The sequence below is a fragment of the Rousettus aegyptiacus genome, unplaced genomic scaffold, assembly GCF_014176215.1.
Source record: "Rousettus aegyptiacus isolate mRouAeg1 unplaced genomic scaffold, mRouAeg1.p scaffold_m13_p_1, whole genome shotgun sequence".
Taxonomy (NCBI): Eukaryota; Metazoa; Chordata; class Mammalia; order Chiroptera; family Pteropodidae; genus Rousettus; species Rousettus aegyptiacus.
Window position 1 is genome coordinate 41455303 of NW_023416284.1, and position 15918 is coordinate 41471220.

At 37.7% G+C, this 15918-nt stretch overlaps 1 long non-coding RNA gene across 1 annotated transcript; it reads right to left on the reverse strand.

The window, feature by feature from the left end:
* Window positions 1-5742: 5742 nt before the first annotated feature.
* Window positions 5743-9873, reverse strand: LOC107508507. Its single transcript, XR_001596324.2, has 3 exons — window positions 9281-9873; window positions 9005-9170; window positions 5743-7240 (listed from the first exon to the last, which is right to left on the reverse strand). It is a non-coding gene; the product is annotated as an uncharacterized LOC107508507 (long non-coding RNA).
* Window positions 9874-15918: the final 6045 nt, after the last annotated feature.

Genomic DNA, 15918 nt, shown 5'->3' on the forward strand with positions numbered 1-15918 from the left:
CCATTACAGAATTATAGTTACAGTAAGACATGTAAAGGTTGCCCCAGATTTTTTTTTCATTGCTTTTATTACATGAGGAAAAAAAATTCTCCCACTGTATGCAGTAATTGAAAGTTTGCAAATGAAACTATTTGTTTCCTCATCTGTAAAATGAGGAGGTTGAACCAAGTGCCCTCTAAGGTGGCTCTAAAATGCTATGACCTTATTCTATGCTTCTTTATACGAGTTGTTCACAAGAACGTCTAGGTTTCTGAAAATACATTGCTCTTGAGGAAATCAAAGTTTTATTATAGTGTTTTTTAAAAATATAAACACCTTTATGAACTTGGCAAAGAAGAATAGAGTGGATTTGTGATCTGCCAACAATGGTACCATTCTAAAGAGTTCCATAGCCAGCATTTTAGGACTCAACATAGAATTATTATATGAGGGCTAGAAGGACGGAAATCTTCTGCGGCAGCTTTGGAATTTTGTGTCTTTGCACATGATCAAAAATGAAATAATACCTACCTAGATGCAAGAATTGCATATTCCAGACTTTTAAATAAATAAATACATACATAAATAAATACATAAATACATAAATAAATTTGTGTGATGATTTGCATTATTATTCAGTAAATATTTATTCCCCTCCACAGCCCATCACGGGTCTTCACCTCCCTCCCCTGTCGATGTAGGATTTAATTGTACAATTTGCTTTGGCCAATTAAATGTCTGTGAGCACAACACGTATTTTAAATGCACTTTCTCAGTTTAGTTTAATTTTGTGCACTGGTGACCTGCCATAAGATGCCCTGGGTAGCATTTTCCTTTTAGCCTGGACTCCATAATAAACAAGCATAGGCAAATATAAACTGAACACACAGACCCTCCCAGCTGAGCTCAGCCAAACAGCCAGATCACAGGTGACCTGCAGAACTCTGATCATGAAAATAAGTGCTTGATTCAAGCCACTGAGTTTTGAGGCATTTTTTACACAGCATTATTGTGAAAAAGCTAATACTTGATGCAGTGTGAGTTCTCACGAGATATTGTAGGATGATGGCTAAGAATATGGTTTCTAAAATTTGGCACATTGTGTTTTGAATCTGACTTCTGTTATTTATTAGATACGAAATGTTCTGCAATTTCCTTAGCCTGTCTGAGACTCAATTTCCTCATCCGCAAAATGGGGGCGATCATGTTGCCAACCTCATAGCACCATTGTGTGAATCAGAGGAGATAACACATACCAAGCAGCTAAGACGGTACGTGGTATGTAATGAGGATCCAATACATGTGTGCTGTTATTAACAATAATAATAATTGTAATTTTTATGAAATGACTCTTACTGTCCTGTTAATTTCCATTATAAAACTGGATATATTTTTTCCTATGAAACTGAATATAAAGTCTTATTTAGAAATATTTGGTAAAGAAGGATGAAGCTGATAAGTTCAATATGATACTAAAAGTTCTTATGTATGGTATGTATATTTTCTTCCAAACAAGCCTATCTGTGTGTATGTGTGTATAAAACAGTTTTGAGTTACTGTGCAACTATTTCCCAAAGCTGAGCTCCTTTTACAGTCAGAGTTTACATTTCCATATCCCAGAGTCTAGGATATGAAGTGCGGTGTCAAATATTAACAGTCTAGGTCTGACTCTATATTCTCAGTGTCCAGAATCGTTCCTTAGAGTTCACATCTAAAAGTGTTGTCATATTTTGCCATTATGCATTTAAGAAACATTTATTAAGTATAAGGTATTGCATTAGGTACTGGAGGTAGAAAAATAAATAAGGCATGGTCCTACACTCATGGTAGTCATAGTTAGTTTAGCTATAGACTGGCAAATATGGTATCCACTCTGATGGATTTAGAGGGACTGCCCAGAGCAATGGTTACAAATAACTAGACAGCATTTAATCTTAGTGAGGAACAGAACCATAGGCATGAAAAGAAGAAATGGTTTTGAATATTTGCTAACCCAGTTACAGCTTAGGACAGGCACACATACAACAAAATATAATTTAATGTGATAAATGCTATTTGTGAGATAAGAATAAAGTAGCATCCAGCACAGAGCGAGGGATAATTAATTTTGCTAAGAGGGGAGTGAAGTAAGGAAAGGCTTAATTGAAGAGGTGAAATTGCAGCTGGACCTTAATGAATGAATTTAGTAGGTGATGAAGAAGAGAAAGGAAGTTTCGGGCCAAGAATATATCATGAGCAAAAGTACAGAGGTTTATAAGTATGTGGGGCATTGAGGGAACCGTCCCATTTGGTTAAAACATGGGGTGTGAGAACGTTGCTGGTAGGAATGTGTTGTAATAGTTTGTTGGGACCAGATTGTACTGGACTCACTGAAGACTTTTAAGTTAGAGAATAAAATGGCCAAATACCTGCTTTAAAAATATTGCTCAAGAAGAACTAGATTGGAGATAGAGAAAATGAGAAAGGCAGGAGGACAGAGAGGAGGTTATTGTAACTGTGCAGAAGAGGGACATGGGGCATCTAAACTGGGGTTCCATGGGGTGCGGGCAGAGAGAAAAAGGAAACAGCATCATCACATAGCACAAGGATGTTCTTCCCTTAAAAATGACTTATCAATAGCAGTTCAATCAGTATAAAGCAAATTCAATTGTCTAACATTTCCATTGTTCACATTCTAATATTACTGTTTGGATATGTATATACATCATTAATTTACACATATAAATGGGACTTCCAGGAATAATTTCAGAATTTTCATTTTATCCTCATGACAATCCTGTAAACTCTATTCCCATTTTACAGAGTTGAAAATCAAGGCTATGTAATTTAAAATGCTCGAGATCGGTGATCTTAGACTACCCATCTAGGTTGTCAAAGATGATATTTGAACCTAGGGCAACTGGACTTCAGAGTCCATGCTCTTGATCACTATTCTATACCACATAAACAATTCCCCAATGTTGTCCATTTCTACTGTATGTTAAATATCTTACACCATTGGAAATAGCTCCAATGATCTCAAAAGTCTTTACCATTCTTACAGCATTCTTGTGCCTGCCTGCCTTACAGTATTCATCTGAAGGAAAAATAAAATAGTAATTAGTATTCACATAAAGGTACGGTAATAAAACACATTTAATCGCCACAACTGGTTTAGCGATCACTTGGCCTCTTCAGAAACAATCTCCTAAATATGCAAGGGGAGTGTTTATCATTCCTGCTCCTACTGTGCCCGACACTTCAGTGAGAGAATAGGAGTTACAGTTTTTACTTTTTCAAAACTGCTGCATTTGAAACCTTGCAGGATATTGAAAACTTGTTTTAGAGGACCTGAGGCACTTTTAAACTGAGTTGCTCAATGCTTCACCCCTCCCTTCTTTTCATCTTGCCTATGGAACCCCCAGTGGTGATTTTTAAACATGTTAGGTACTTAATAGAAGCGTTTGGAGTTTGGACACTGCATGGTTGACACTGAGGTAAAGTATTTTGAACAATGGCTGGATAGGCTGTTTTCCTGGAGCTAAAGATTGCAAATAGATTTTTGCATCCTGTTTCTTCCTTGGGAAGACTGTGGGCTGAATGGAAACACAAACTTGCTTTTGCCACTTCAGGGGCACTATCAGTGTTCTTGTAACTATCATTTTAGCTTCCAGAGCAGCAAAGGTTGAACCTTGCAACAGTGCAATCCCGGCTGCCTTCCAGCTCTAACCATCAGGAGACAAGTCTCCAGAGAGCACGGGCTCCAAGCAGTGATTAGAGATGATGGCATTCCTGGAGTGCCGGGACTGCACGCACTGCCCTCCAAAATAAACGTTTCTCTTATGGTTTCACACTATGCGTGATTCCTTATATTAACACAGGAGCTGACAGATTGGTTGAGAAGCTGCAACTAATATTTTTGAGGTCATAAGGGATGATTGTGCTAGTTCTAATTCCAGAGGCGATCTTTTTCGAAGATTATGATGGATGACTCACCATGGTGGTCAGCGCCTCCTGTATATTTTAGGCGGAATGCTTTCTTTTGACACATACTTTACAGAGACATATGTGTATCCTATTTTAATTAATGGAAGAAATGATTCATTCACAAGTGAAAGATTTAATTAAAGAAAGGGTCAGTATGGGTCAGCCACAAATTGTAAAATACCTCTGATGTTTATTATACTCTCCGCCATCCCTGCATGTTGTCTAGAGTAGTACATGGCACTAAAGGCAGGCCCTGGAAAGAAATTAAATGAAGTTTAATTCATTGATTCATTCAGCAAATATTAATTGAGCTCCTACCGCGTTCTAGGCACTGTGGTAGGCTCTGGAGACACAATGGTGAACCCACAGGTGCAGTTTTTTGCCTTATGGCAGCTACAATGCAGTGAGGGCAACAGAAATAAACAAGGAGCAAACAGGACACCATTATTATAGATTATAACATGTTTTATGAAGGAAAAAATTGTAAGCTGTTCTCCTTACAGTACTTTAAAATTTTTTTAAAGATCTTAATACTCATCTTATTAGTACTGTACTTGTTTAACTTTGGAATCTATATCTGGAGATAGTCTGATCCAAGTCTGATAGATAAAGCATCTTATTTCTAGAGGTAGCAGTTATATGTTTTGTCTGCATGGTAGCTCCTTCCTCTGAGTAGGTAAACCTGGCACTTTAGAATCAGACAAACCTGGATTCAAATCCTGGCTTTGAATCCTTAATCACCTTCTGGCCTATGGTATTAGTATTTTGCTTTTCTGACCTCAGTTTCCTCATTTACAGGGACTAGTAACAATAGTATATAAAATATTGATTTGTTGTGAAAAAATGCACAAACAGTACCTAGTGCACAGCGTTAGTATTAATTAATTAGCATTAATATTTGTAATTGGTGTTCTTGTTACATCGCTCATAGTAGTATCATTCCCTCTCTTCAGAGACATTCCTCATCCTACTTTTGTTCCAGTTGTTCATGTTATTTTCTTATTCTCTCATTTGATGATGGAGGTCACAACTTTTTACGCACAGGTTAATATATGGTTAGTGCTCAAAAAATAAGTGGATGAAATTCTTTCTACCTCTTTTTGGAACTGAGTACAGAGTAAGCTGATTGTAAACAAAATCACTCAAAGACTTCCCACAACACTTGGAATAAAATCTATATTTCTTATCAGGATAAACAGGAGCCTGGCTTCTGCATACCTTTCCAATCTCAACCATTACCACTCTCCCTCCGAAACTCAGCTTAAGCCACCAGCCTTGCCTAGAACGCCTTTCCTCTGGAATAATGCATGGCTCACTCCTTCCAGTCTTCAGGTGCCTGCTCAGATACCTTCTCTTTCAAGGGGTCTTCTCTGGCTACCTTGCCTATTCCTTTTCTATGTCCTTACCTTGCTTTATTTTTCCTCAAAGCATCATCACTGTCATAAACTTCATGATATGTTTCTGAGTTTACAAATTTATTATCTATCTCCCCCACTTATCACCTGTGAGATCTTGAGGACAGGAGTCTGGTCTGTTTCTGTCCAGCCCTGAGTCACTATGCCACTGAATGAATCAAAGTAATGAAGTATCCGTTTTCCCCTTTCACAGGAAAATATATGTATAGAAACTATCCAAATAAATGTCTATAGTACAGCAGCCTCCAAAATATAAGAAATCTTTCCCTTTCTTACTTGTAGTGCTGAATTTAATTTCACCACCGAATGTCAGGACAAGGGACAATAGATTGTCCTAGTCATACGGATAATGAAGACACAGCCAATAGAAAGTCTCCCAAAGCCCACATTTTAATAAATTTTCTACATGCTTCACTTTCGTGCCATGATTCTGGCCCTTTTTGTAACTTACTTCCTTTGTGCTTAAAATGTAGTTTGTTAGTCCTGTTCTCAAAACCAGAAAACATGGATTCTTTAGTTTTCACATGACCTGGCTCAAAACATCAGGAAACTTGGATGTTTCGTTTGGCGTCTTTCACTGACAGAATTGAAGAACTGCAAACAAGAAAGGTGTCTCCACTGGCCTGGGATGTCTTAGTGGTAGAGAGGAAAGGCGAGAACCATGTATACCGTGACACTCCAGGAAACGATGACCATGATCAACTCTCACTGGACTGGAAGAAAGGAGGAGACCTGGGACATTTTCCTCCACTCCTGAAAATGTGAGCGATAGGAGGCCGGGTGTGCCATGTGCACGATCAAGGTTCCATCGTGGGGGGGCTTTGCTGTGGTTGTTTGGAGCATTTTGTCCCGGAAGTCTCTCCAAAGAGCCAAACAATGCCGGCTGTTCCTGGCAACGCTGAGCCTGGCTTACTCAGATTCGTGTTTTAAGAGAGGTGCTTTGGGGTAACAGAACTGGCTCCGGTTCCACCATGACCACATCGGCCCTGGTTTCCGCTGTGCAAAAACAAAATTCTAAAAAATGTTACCATACCAAATTGTATGTGGCTTTTGTTTTATAAACAACTTTTTTTTTTTTTAAAAGTCTGTGGAAACTGTAATAAAGACAAATACCATATCCAGTTGTTTTCCAGAGAGCCAACTCAACTTGGGAGACTTTCTCTCAGCATGAGGTCCTGTTCTTCTTTTCTAGCAGATAGTGCTAAAATTGAACTCCACATGTTCAAGTGCACAGCAGGGGTTCCTTAGAGCTTCATCTTGGGACCATTGGCTTCTTTCTGATTCTGAATAGAGCAGCAGTGGGAGATAGCCAGTCAAGGAAGTGTCCCTGGAGAAGATCTCAGTTCTACTCCACAAGAGAGAGACTCCCTTGTGAAGGGTGCCATGCATTTTGGGCTCACATAGCCCACAGGCAATGAGAACACTTCACGAAGTCTTTGATATTCTCAGATGCCTGGATAATTCCCCTGAAGCTCATCACTTCCAAATCCCTTACTTCTTTCAATACAATTTCATTTAAGACAAGTAAGAACAAAGCTTATAACAAGATGGCACTGATTTTCAAACACAAAGCAGGTAAGGGTGATCATATTAATGGAATAAATATGTTCCAGGAGAAAATCTAGTAGATTCTTATTATTTACACACAACAACAAGTCGAGGACCAGAAGCTTTTCTCTTGTGACCAAGAAAATATGGGCTATCGCAATAACTCCCTGAGGATGGGTCCCATTTACAACACACTCCAGTGGAAAATTGATGACTGAGAGAATGTGCGTAGTGCATATTCATTCCAGGTTACATGAAGCAGCGGTTAAGATCAAGACTGCCATTTTCAAATCTGGCTTTGTCACCTGCTAGCTGTGCTCCAAATTCCACATCTGTAAAATGGGGATAATAAAATACTTATTTTCCAGAATTGTTATGAACAATAAATAATATAATCATGAAAGTGCTTGGCATAACATATAGTAAGTGCTCAATAAATGTGACTTATAAAAATTACTATTATAACAATTATAATTTATGGCTTTATTACTAAATCTAATATTTGTTCTTAATGATTCTTACTCATTTCTTTCTCCTTTTTTTCTTCCATTTTTCACTGCTTTTTGAATTCAGAATGTCTGGTGGCCTGCCTATTACGTAGTAAATACAAAATCACTGTTCCTCAGGGTAAATTTCTCTGAGAAATACTATAGATCGTGCTACAGATTTTTTAAAAGCATCTCGTTTGGCTAATTCAAATAACAAGCTACCACTAAAATCAGCATTCTTTTCTACTACTGGATTATAAACACCTTTTTAGTGTCTTCTTTACTATTCTCTCTTCAGCTCCTAACACATGTGGCTGCTCAAAAATTTTTTGTTGAGTAAATAAATGATCTTTATTCATACAGAAGGAAAAACAGCAACAACAACCACTGGCTGTGAGTAACCTTTATTATTCTTCCATCTAACACTTTTCTGATAAAAAAAAAAAAATTGGTGAGTTCGAAAGTTCTTAAAGAGGTGATCATGAGCAAGGGAACCTCTCTACTATTGCATTTCCTTCTTTCTGGGGGTCTTTGTGAAAGAGGTCACTCAGGAACAGAAGCAGTATGACTGGCTAGTACATCTCCTTAGATGTGTCATTTAAAATACTGACTCATTATTTTAATAGCACCTTTCTCAAATTACAGTCAGAATTCTTTTCCCAGCAACACCCTTTTCATCTATTTTAGGAAAGAGCTGTCACTGTCTCATGTCTCCACTAATTGAATAAGTGAGTCTTCTTAACCTTGAAACAACTAAGTAGAAAGTATACCCAGTGCCCTTAAAATTGACAGCTTTCTCCTTTTGTAATTGGCATGTATAATCTAGAACTTTTTGAACAGGGCTTTGAGTTGCTACACATTCCTATAAAGGGGAGTTGGTGAGTTGGTGGAAGATAGAGAGTGGAGATGAAGGAGTCTATCTCCTTTATTTCAAGCCAGATGAAGGGGGCTTTCATTGAGTCATATGACAAGAGTAGCATGTTGGCAGATACAACCATGGCCTGTACTCTGCCTTCCACTGGGAAATCTAGAAGCTGAGCAATAGGGTGACTGGTCACTTTGACGGTGGAGACAGGAGAGGGCTGCTGAGTTGGGGAAAGTCCTGCACACCCTTAGTTTGATGGGACAAGAGATGAGTATTTCTCCTAGGACAGACATGACAATGCTGAAGAGAGAACTAGGCTGCAGACCTTTTAAGCCCTATCCAGTTGAACCTCCTGGGTGAGAGGACTCCAACAAGTATGAGCTCATGGAGAATGGCCCTGCTCAAACCAGGGTCTGCAGAAAGGAGAATAGTCAAGCCAAAGGAAAATGTGCAGTCAAATTTCTGGTGGACGCCCAGACCGGGAACCTCCAGAGGAGCCCTGGAAAGCACTGCACTGAAAAAAGGACAACTTTAAACATCCTTCAAGCCCAAGAACATGGGGTCAACCTATGATAGAACCAGTTCGAATAAGGCTTTCCTGACCTTTATCTCTCCTCCCCTCCCTTGCTCACATGCCGATGAGCACTTACGTAACTATCGCAATTATTTTTATGTCTTTCTCCTTCACCACACTCAGAGTTTCTCGAGGAAAGCATTAGACACTCATTGTGAGCGTCAGTTACCTTTGTCTGCCCAGGACCATTCTTTCCATTAGGGTACACCTCTCCTTCACCCATGTGGTTCTGCGGAGACTATTCTTCACAGTATCCTGTCTACCTTCTTGCAGCAGGCTTGGCATCTGACTCAGGCCAATCCCAGTACTGTATATTCTTGACGACAGTCACTGATCTAAACATAGGCATATTATTGAACAGAGACTTTCTGTGACATTAATATATACATCCTGGAAAACAAAGTTCCTCTTTTCCTTTTCAATTGGGTGCTGTTATGATACAAACCTTGGACCACTAACAGTTATCCTTCCTATCTCATGGAGTGAGCAGTTCCATGGAGTTCAGCTAACCCAAGAGAGAAAAGCACAGTCAGAATATGAAAGTAAAACCCAAATAGCATAGTAGCCCCCTGGATTTAGTCTATGAGAAGTAAATACATTCTGCATTTCCCAGTTATATGAGCCAATAAATTCCCTTTTGTGCTGAAGACATTTAGGTTACATTCTTATACTTGCAACCAAGAATCCTAATATATCTTTGGAACTTGTGTCCTCGCTGAATCACAGTAACTGGCACATAGGGCTCAATAAAGACATGTTATATGGATGCACAAATAATTTAGCAAAAGATTTAGGAGTTACATCTGGTTAAGTGAATTCCTTCTGCCCCTAAAATGGCTTAGGGCTGCTGTTCATAAACAGTGAACCCACTCCTACTTTGATTTGGAGGCCACACCACTCAGGTCAACATGTGGTTTCTCCTTAAACAGTATTTACCTAGTTAGCAAGTGCCTAAAATGTATATTAATCTATAAACACTTGGAAAGACTCCAGTTTGTATTCTTATTTTTCAAGTTTAAAGTATTAAATGAACCTAAATTTAGGAAAGCTCTTATCAGAAAAGCCATCATGTCTGATCCAATGTATTGAACAAAAAGATTTAGGAGCTCTCGGTCTGACATTGGACTTCGTAAGGGGGGCCTTGACATAAGTGTGCTTGAACCTTGTGACTGTGGGTGAACAAGTCGGAGGAGTGATTGTCCTTCTTGCAGGTATTGATTGGGTAAATCCTCAAGTGTATTATTGCTACTGAGGATTCCGCTTCAAATGGAAGGAAGTAGAGCTTCTAAACCATTAGCAGATTAATCCTCTCCTTGGTTTTTGGAAAGGAAAAGTCAGGGTTTTTTTTTGTTTTGTTTTTGTTTTTGTGAGCAAATTTTATTTAGTTTTGAAACATTTTTTCCATATAAGGTAAATGTCCTATTCAAAGTTATTTCTCCCTTTTTAAACACAGCAAATCTAATCCTCTTTCAACATACACTTGAAAGTCATAGCATTTTATATACTAAAAACAATTCAAGGTTCTTTGCATCAGAAACAATCCTGCTTGAATCCACTTAACTCATTATAAATATTTAGCAAGGTCAGCAAGGATGCTTCTGAAATGTTTCCTTTCAATTATTTCTTAAGGTCAATAATTTAAAATCGCCGAAAGTGTGATGTATTTTTATAGCAAAAGATAAATATATTTTTAAAAAAATAAATAAAAGCAAAAAACAGAACTGCCTTACTTATGTGCTCTTGAGTGGTTAGGAAAATCTGAAAGTATCTGGTGGTTTCTGCTTGAAAAATAAGTGTAACAAAAAAGCCTAAATCAGGCATGACCCACTCCCCAGCAGAGAATGAGGAGGATTGTCAAAGAATGCAGTGGTGTGGGCTCTTAACACACAGTGATTTTTATGCTTTGACACAGTTCTTGCATTTACAAAGAAAATCCAGGGATTTGGAATAGGGTAGAGAGAGCTAGATTGTTCTGCATAAACATTGGGAAGAATGTGAGAGACTTTTTGTTTCTGAAGGGAAGAGGGCAGATAGGATATAGAGAAGGGAAACAAACTTAGAACAGGTCTAAGTTTCTTTTAATCTATATTATTGTATCTCTCACTTGTCTTATCAAACTTTAGTTTGGAACATATACAAAGGTCTTTGGTGATTTAAAAATAAATACATTTTACATACACATGTATGTTTACATGTATGTATGTATTATTTATATATGCATGCATATGGAAAGAAATTGTTTAAATTTGGAGGGAATCAATACTAAAGTAAAGAAGGGAAATGACCAGCTACAAAAAGGCAGAATGGAAAGTAAAAATTTAGTAGAAATATGAGATGGGATTCAGAGATGACTATAAAAAATTAAGCTGCTTGAGAATTTGCACGAATGCTTGAGAGGACATTAAACTTTGCCATGGGGAATGGGATGTGATTCAGGTTAACTTTAGGATGATATTAACAGTCAAAGATGCCCCCAGATAACACTCAAATTATATAAACATTTACATGATGTGATTTCCCTCAAAACTCAAGATCTAAGCACTCAACTAACTGGGGATGGGTCATACTGATGACACAAAATGAGTTTATTCTCTAAATAAAATAAGTAATAGTAATTGACAGAAATAAGTCAAGACGATTAGAAATTAGACCCAGAAAACAGAGAGGCATAAAAATGTAGAACATGTACCCTTTCAAATCATGTGGAAATAGAAGAGTCTATGAGGACAATTGTGAAAGGTAGTAAAAGGTTTAGACTGAAAAGGACCAGACTAAAAAAAGAAATTTATATATTCCATATAGGAATAAAAAGGATTGATATCGTATCATTATTTCACTCTGTATGTAGAGACATCATCTGTAAATACAGCTAGAAATTGTAATTATAGAAAACATCTCACATGGTCTTTAATATTTAATTAGCCTCCCCACTGGAAATCAACCATGTAGAAAAGAAACGCTCTCTCAATAGGTTAATATTAATTACTTAACAACCCTGACATTGATATTTATGGAATACTTATGAAACAAGTATTCATGAAGTGGAGGCATGTTCATCTGTCTACCGGGAGGCTTACCACATTTTTCAAAGTGTCAAATTCACTTTGTGCTCTGTGTCTTTACGTTGTGAAAATTTGAAATTACTGTTGATTTGAAGGCTCTTTGAAATGGTTTTTTTTATCCCTAGCTGAGAAAAAAAAAATTTGAAATAGATCAATCTGGTATTTGTTAAGTATGTCGTTTCTTAATCTAACAAAAGGAAGATGATAACTATATGAGGGAAAAAAGTCTTATGGAGTAGAAGAAACTAGAGAGGTAACAATATCAGTATATGACAGTCAAATGACACGAAAGTAAAAATTATTTAAAGCCAGCAACCAGCATTAAGAGGAAATAGAGGAGGAAGGTGAGTATCTGGTGTGATTTGAAGAATATTAGGAAATACGCCTCATCAATAAAACAACTTTGCTCAGAACCATGAAAATGTGGTACCTAAGATTCTAATGCTGTTGCTGGCTATCATTCATTGTTCATTTGTTCTTTCAGAGACATGTAATGAATCCCCACTCTCTGCTGGACACAGAGATAAATACTGGTGAGAACAGGAATTCTGGTTAAAGAGTATTAACTTTATATATAAATGTATGTTGAATATTAAATAATATACAATTCAAAACATTTTTCTTTTTAGTACCTAAACATTATTATCAACTAATCATGCCGTGAGAGTTTGTGTGCAATGGTCCAAGGTGCACTAGACCTCAAACCAGTTCCAGTTCTTGTTCTTCCCCTCACTAGCCCTGAAACCCTCAGAACGGCCTGTGAGGCCTTGGAGCCTTGGTGGCCTCTTCTGTGAAATCAGTGCTTTTGTCCTGATGATCTATAATCCACATGCTGAGCCTGACAGTCTAAGGCGCTTCATTTAAAATGCAAATGTTATCTTCAAAGAGCGATGCATAAAACCAGCGGACTTTACTGTGCATTAGTTAATTAAATTTGCTAGCCAGTCACCTTGTGGAGCTATGAGAAAAAGTGATACAGGTAGGACTCCTTAAAAAAAGGACCCTAGATTTGAGTGGGTAAGAAATTGGAGATCTTGGCAAGTTGAGTCAGTGAAAAGCATTCAGCCTTTAGGGGATGTATCAAGGAGAAAGGAGAATCACAGACCAAAGTTTTAACACAAGACAGGAAAGTATTTTTAAATTTTGTTTTCAGAATAAAGCATTAGAACATATGATTAAGGGTGTAGTAGCTCCTGACTATCTATATAAGAAGGGCTTGAAGCAACTGCTGGTTGAAAAGTCTTGCTCAGGGCCTGTCTTGAGTACACATTGGCATTATATTTGCATGAACCACTCTTAATTGGATTGTAGATTTATTTAGGATGATGAGTATATAAGAGGGGTGAGGATGAAATTATATGGATCAATTTAAGGTCTATCCAAGAGACCTCTTGACACCAAGACTGACCAAAGAAGAGGAAGACAAGGATGGGAAATCCTCTTACTTTCTCTTGGAAAGGTCCCTCAGGGTCACCAATCCCCTCAAGTAGTCTGCTCAGCCTTCACCCCTCTGCTTGTCACATCAGCTGAGAGTGAGAACTGACTTACTCTGCTTTCCACTTTCTCTGACACACAAAAGCCTTGCCCAAGGTGTTTTAAACAGCAACTTGAGCAAAGACATATGCGAAGACAGGTTGTATTCTGCCCTAATCACCCACTTTGGGTCTTTTTGCATTAACCTAGTTCAAAATTTCTGTTTTTATAAGATTCACTCCTAAGGGTAGACATTTTTACAGTGGTCATAACCTCAGCGATGCATTATTTTTCTCAACCAAAGCTAACTTACTTTTTGGCAGCCACATCAACCACAACTAGAGTTAAGTTATGGAGATCTGCTAGCTAGCAGAAATGGAGGACTCTGTGTAAGAACTAGGCTTGGGTAACAAATTCGAGTCCCAATCAGTCCATTGATCAGCATTGGTGGGTTTCACACATTTACAAGGGTGGTTGTGGAATGGTGTTCATAGTTTATACAATACAGGTTAAATTTCATCTGTCCTAAGTAAACACCTGACAACAGGCAATGTATTTGAAAGGTGAAATGCCCCTAAACAAATTATTCATTTTAAAAACTGAAATTACGTGCATGTCTAGTCATCTATTTTATGCAAACTGCTCTTGTATGACTGATGTAGATTTGTGTTCACCCATGATCATGCTCCCTGATTTCTCACATTTGTCAAGTTCTTTGCATGTGTTAGATCCCTGGATGTTCAAGGTCCTGGCAGGACTTCCTATAGAGTAAAACTGCTTTTCTTGCTTCTGTGTTTGCAGCCAACCCTAATGTCTATAACCTTGATCTCTGTATTCGCACCTCCTCCAGACCTCATTCCATCAATTGCCCCTAGTGTTCTATTCTAAATCCTCAACCAACCTTCTTCTCTACCCTTTCCTCCTATTTAGCCTATAATAATGCTTAAATCCCTTAGATCTAAATAGAAGCTGTCCCTTTCCTCTGAATTCTCCCACTAATTACCATCTCATCTCTCTCTTCCTTATATATAAACTTCTTTAAAAGAGTATATTATTTTTACTGTTTATATAGACTAATCTCCATTAACTCTTCACCTCACTACAATTTATCTCCCATTTTGCATGAAGCAAAAGAAACTGACTAACTTAAGTCAAAAAAAAAAAAAAAAAAAAAAGCATTTGGTTTGGTTTTTTGATGTACTGGATAGCATTCATTTTCACCTTACAGAGCCTAGAAAGTTTTAAAATACATCTTCCAGACTCTCTTGCAGCAATAGTTCTGTATGCAAAATAGATCTTTCCAATTAATACACTCACAAAAGTTTTGGAAGACAAATAAGAAAACAGAGACTATCTTCCCATTGCTATTTCAGCTAACAAGCAAGCTTGTAAAAACATGAGTGTCAAAAAACAGGTGGGGAGAAATGATGGCCAGACTCAGCACCTGGTTAACACCTTTATTAGTTTCAAGAAAGTTTCAATGGTGACAGGGGAAGTGGCTTCCTCACCCCAAGTACCTGATCTCTGAACAGCAGCTATGATGACAAGCACCAAACTTAATAATGCCAGTGATGCTTTCCTGATTCATGCTACTCTCGCATTGCCAACCATTTTTTAAAGCACCCAATTTCCTATACAAAATCGTTTCATGTTTAAAATACATAGGATGGTTTGTATCTCCTATCTTGAGCCCTGACCAATATTGCTTGCAAAACTTCAAGTGATTATAGACAACAGACTCTCAACAACAAGAATTTAGGAGTGGTTACCCGATTTGGTTGGATTTGAAGGCAGAGGTGATTCAGTTCTCACCGAAAAATGGGAACTGGTAGTCCATGGCGTACTTGCAAATGGTTACTTGAATTATTACATATTAGGAGGATTTAATTAAGTGCCTATTGAAGGTAAGCTTTTTAGTGGATTAATATGATAAAATAGGGCCGACGAGGACTATGGGGCAAGTTGGATGTTTCTTAAGCCCTGGTGAGCTTAAAGACAGGTGGTATAAATAATCTCATGCCTTTTCATTTCATTAAATTATATGCTGTAGGCAAAATTATAGTATTGCAGAGTTTCTGTAATGACCATTAAACAATCTCTAATCTCTTAAAGCCAATGATATGATATGATTTGATATGCCCAAAAGTAAGATGCCAAAGCTGATGGCAAGAGTTTTGAATTACAAATTAAATTAAATTCACAGCCTCACCCAGGTCGTTTACTGTCAAGATAGTTTTGATTAGGGAAGAGGATAACTCTGAAAACTGAGATGAAAACAAATAGGTAAATTTGAATGACTATGTGTCCCTGGAGCCCCCATTATTCACTGAGCTTCACTTGTCAGAAGAAGCAATCTTTCCTCTTCATCTCATAAAGCTATCTCCGCCTCCTATGGAGACCCAGCTTTCCTTACCTGATTTATCTACTTGAAAAGGGTGCCAGTAAGCTTCATATTCCACCATAACATTTTTCATTGTCCCTTGACCTATCAAAAAAAAAAAAAAGTTAAATCCCATTATGCCTCAGGGAGACAAGTAAAGAGAGTTAA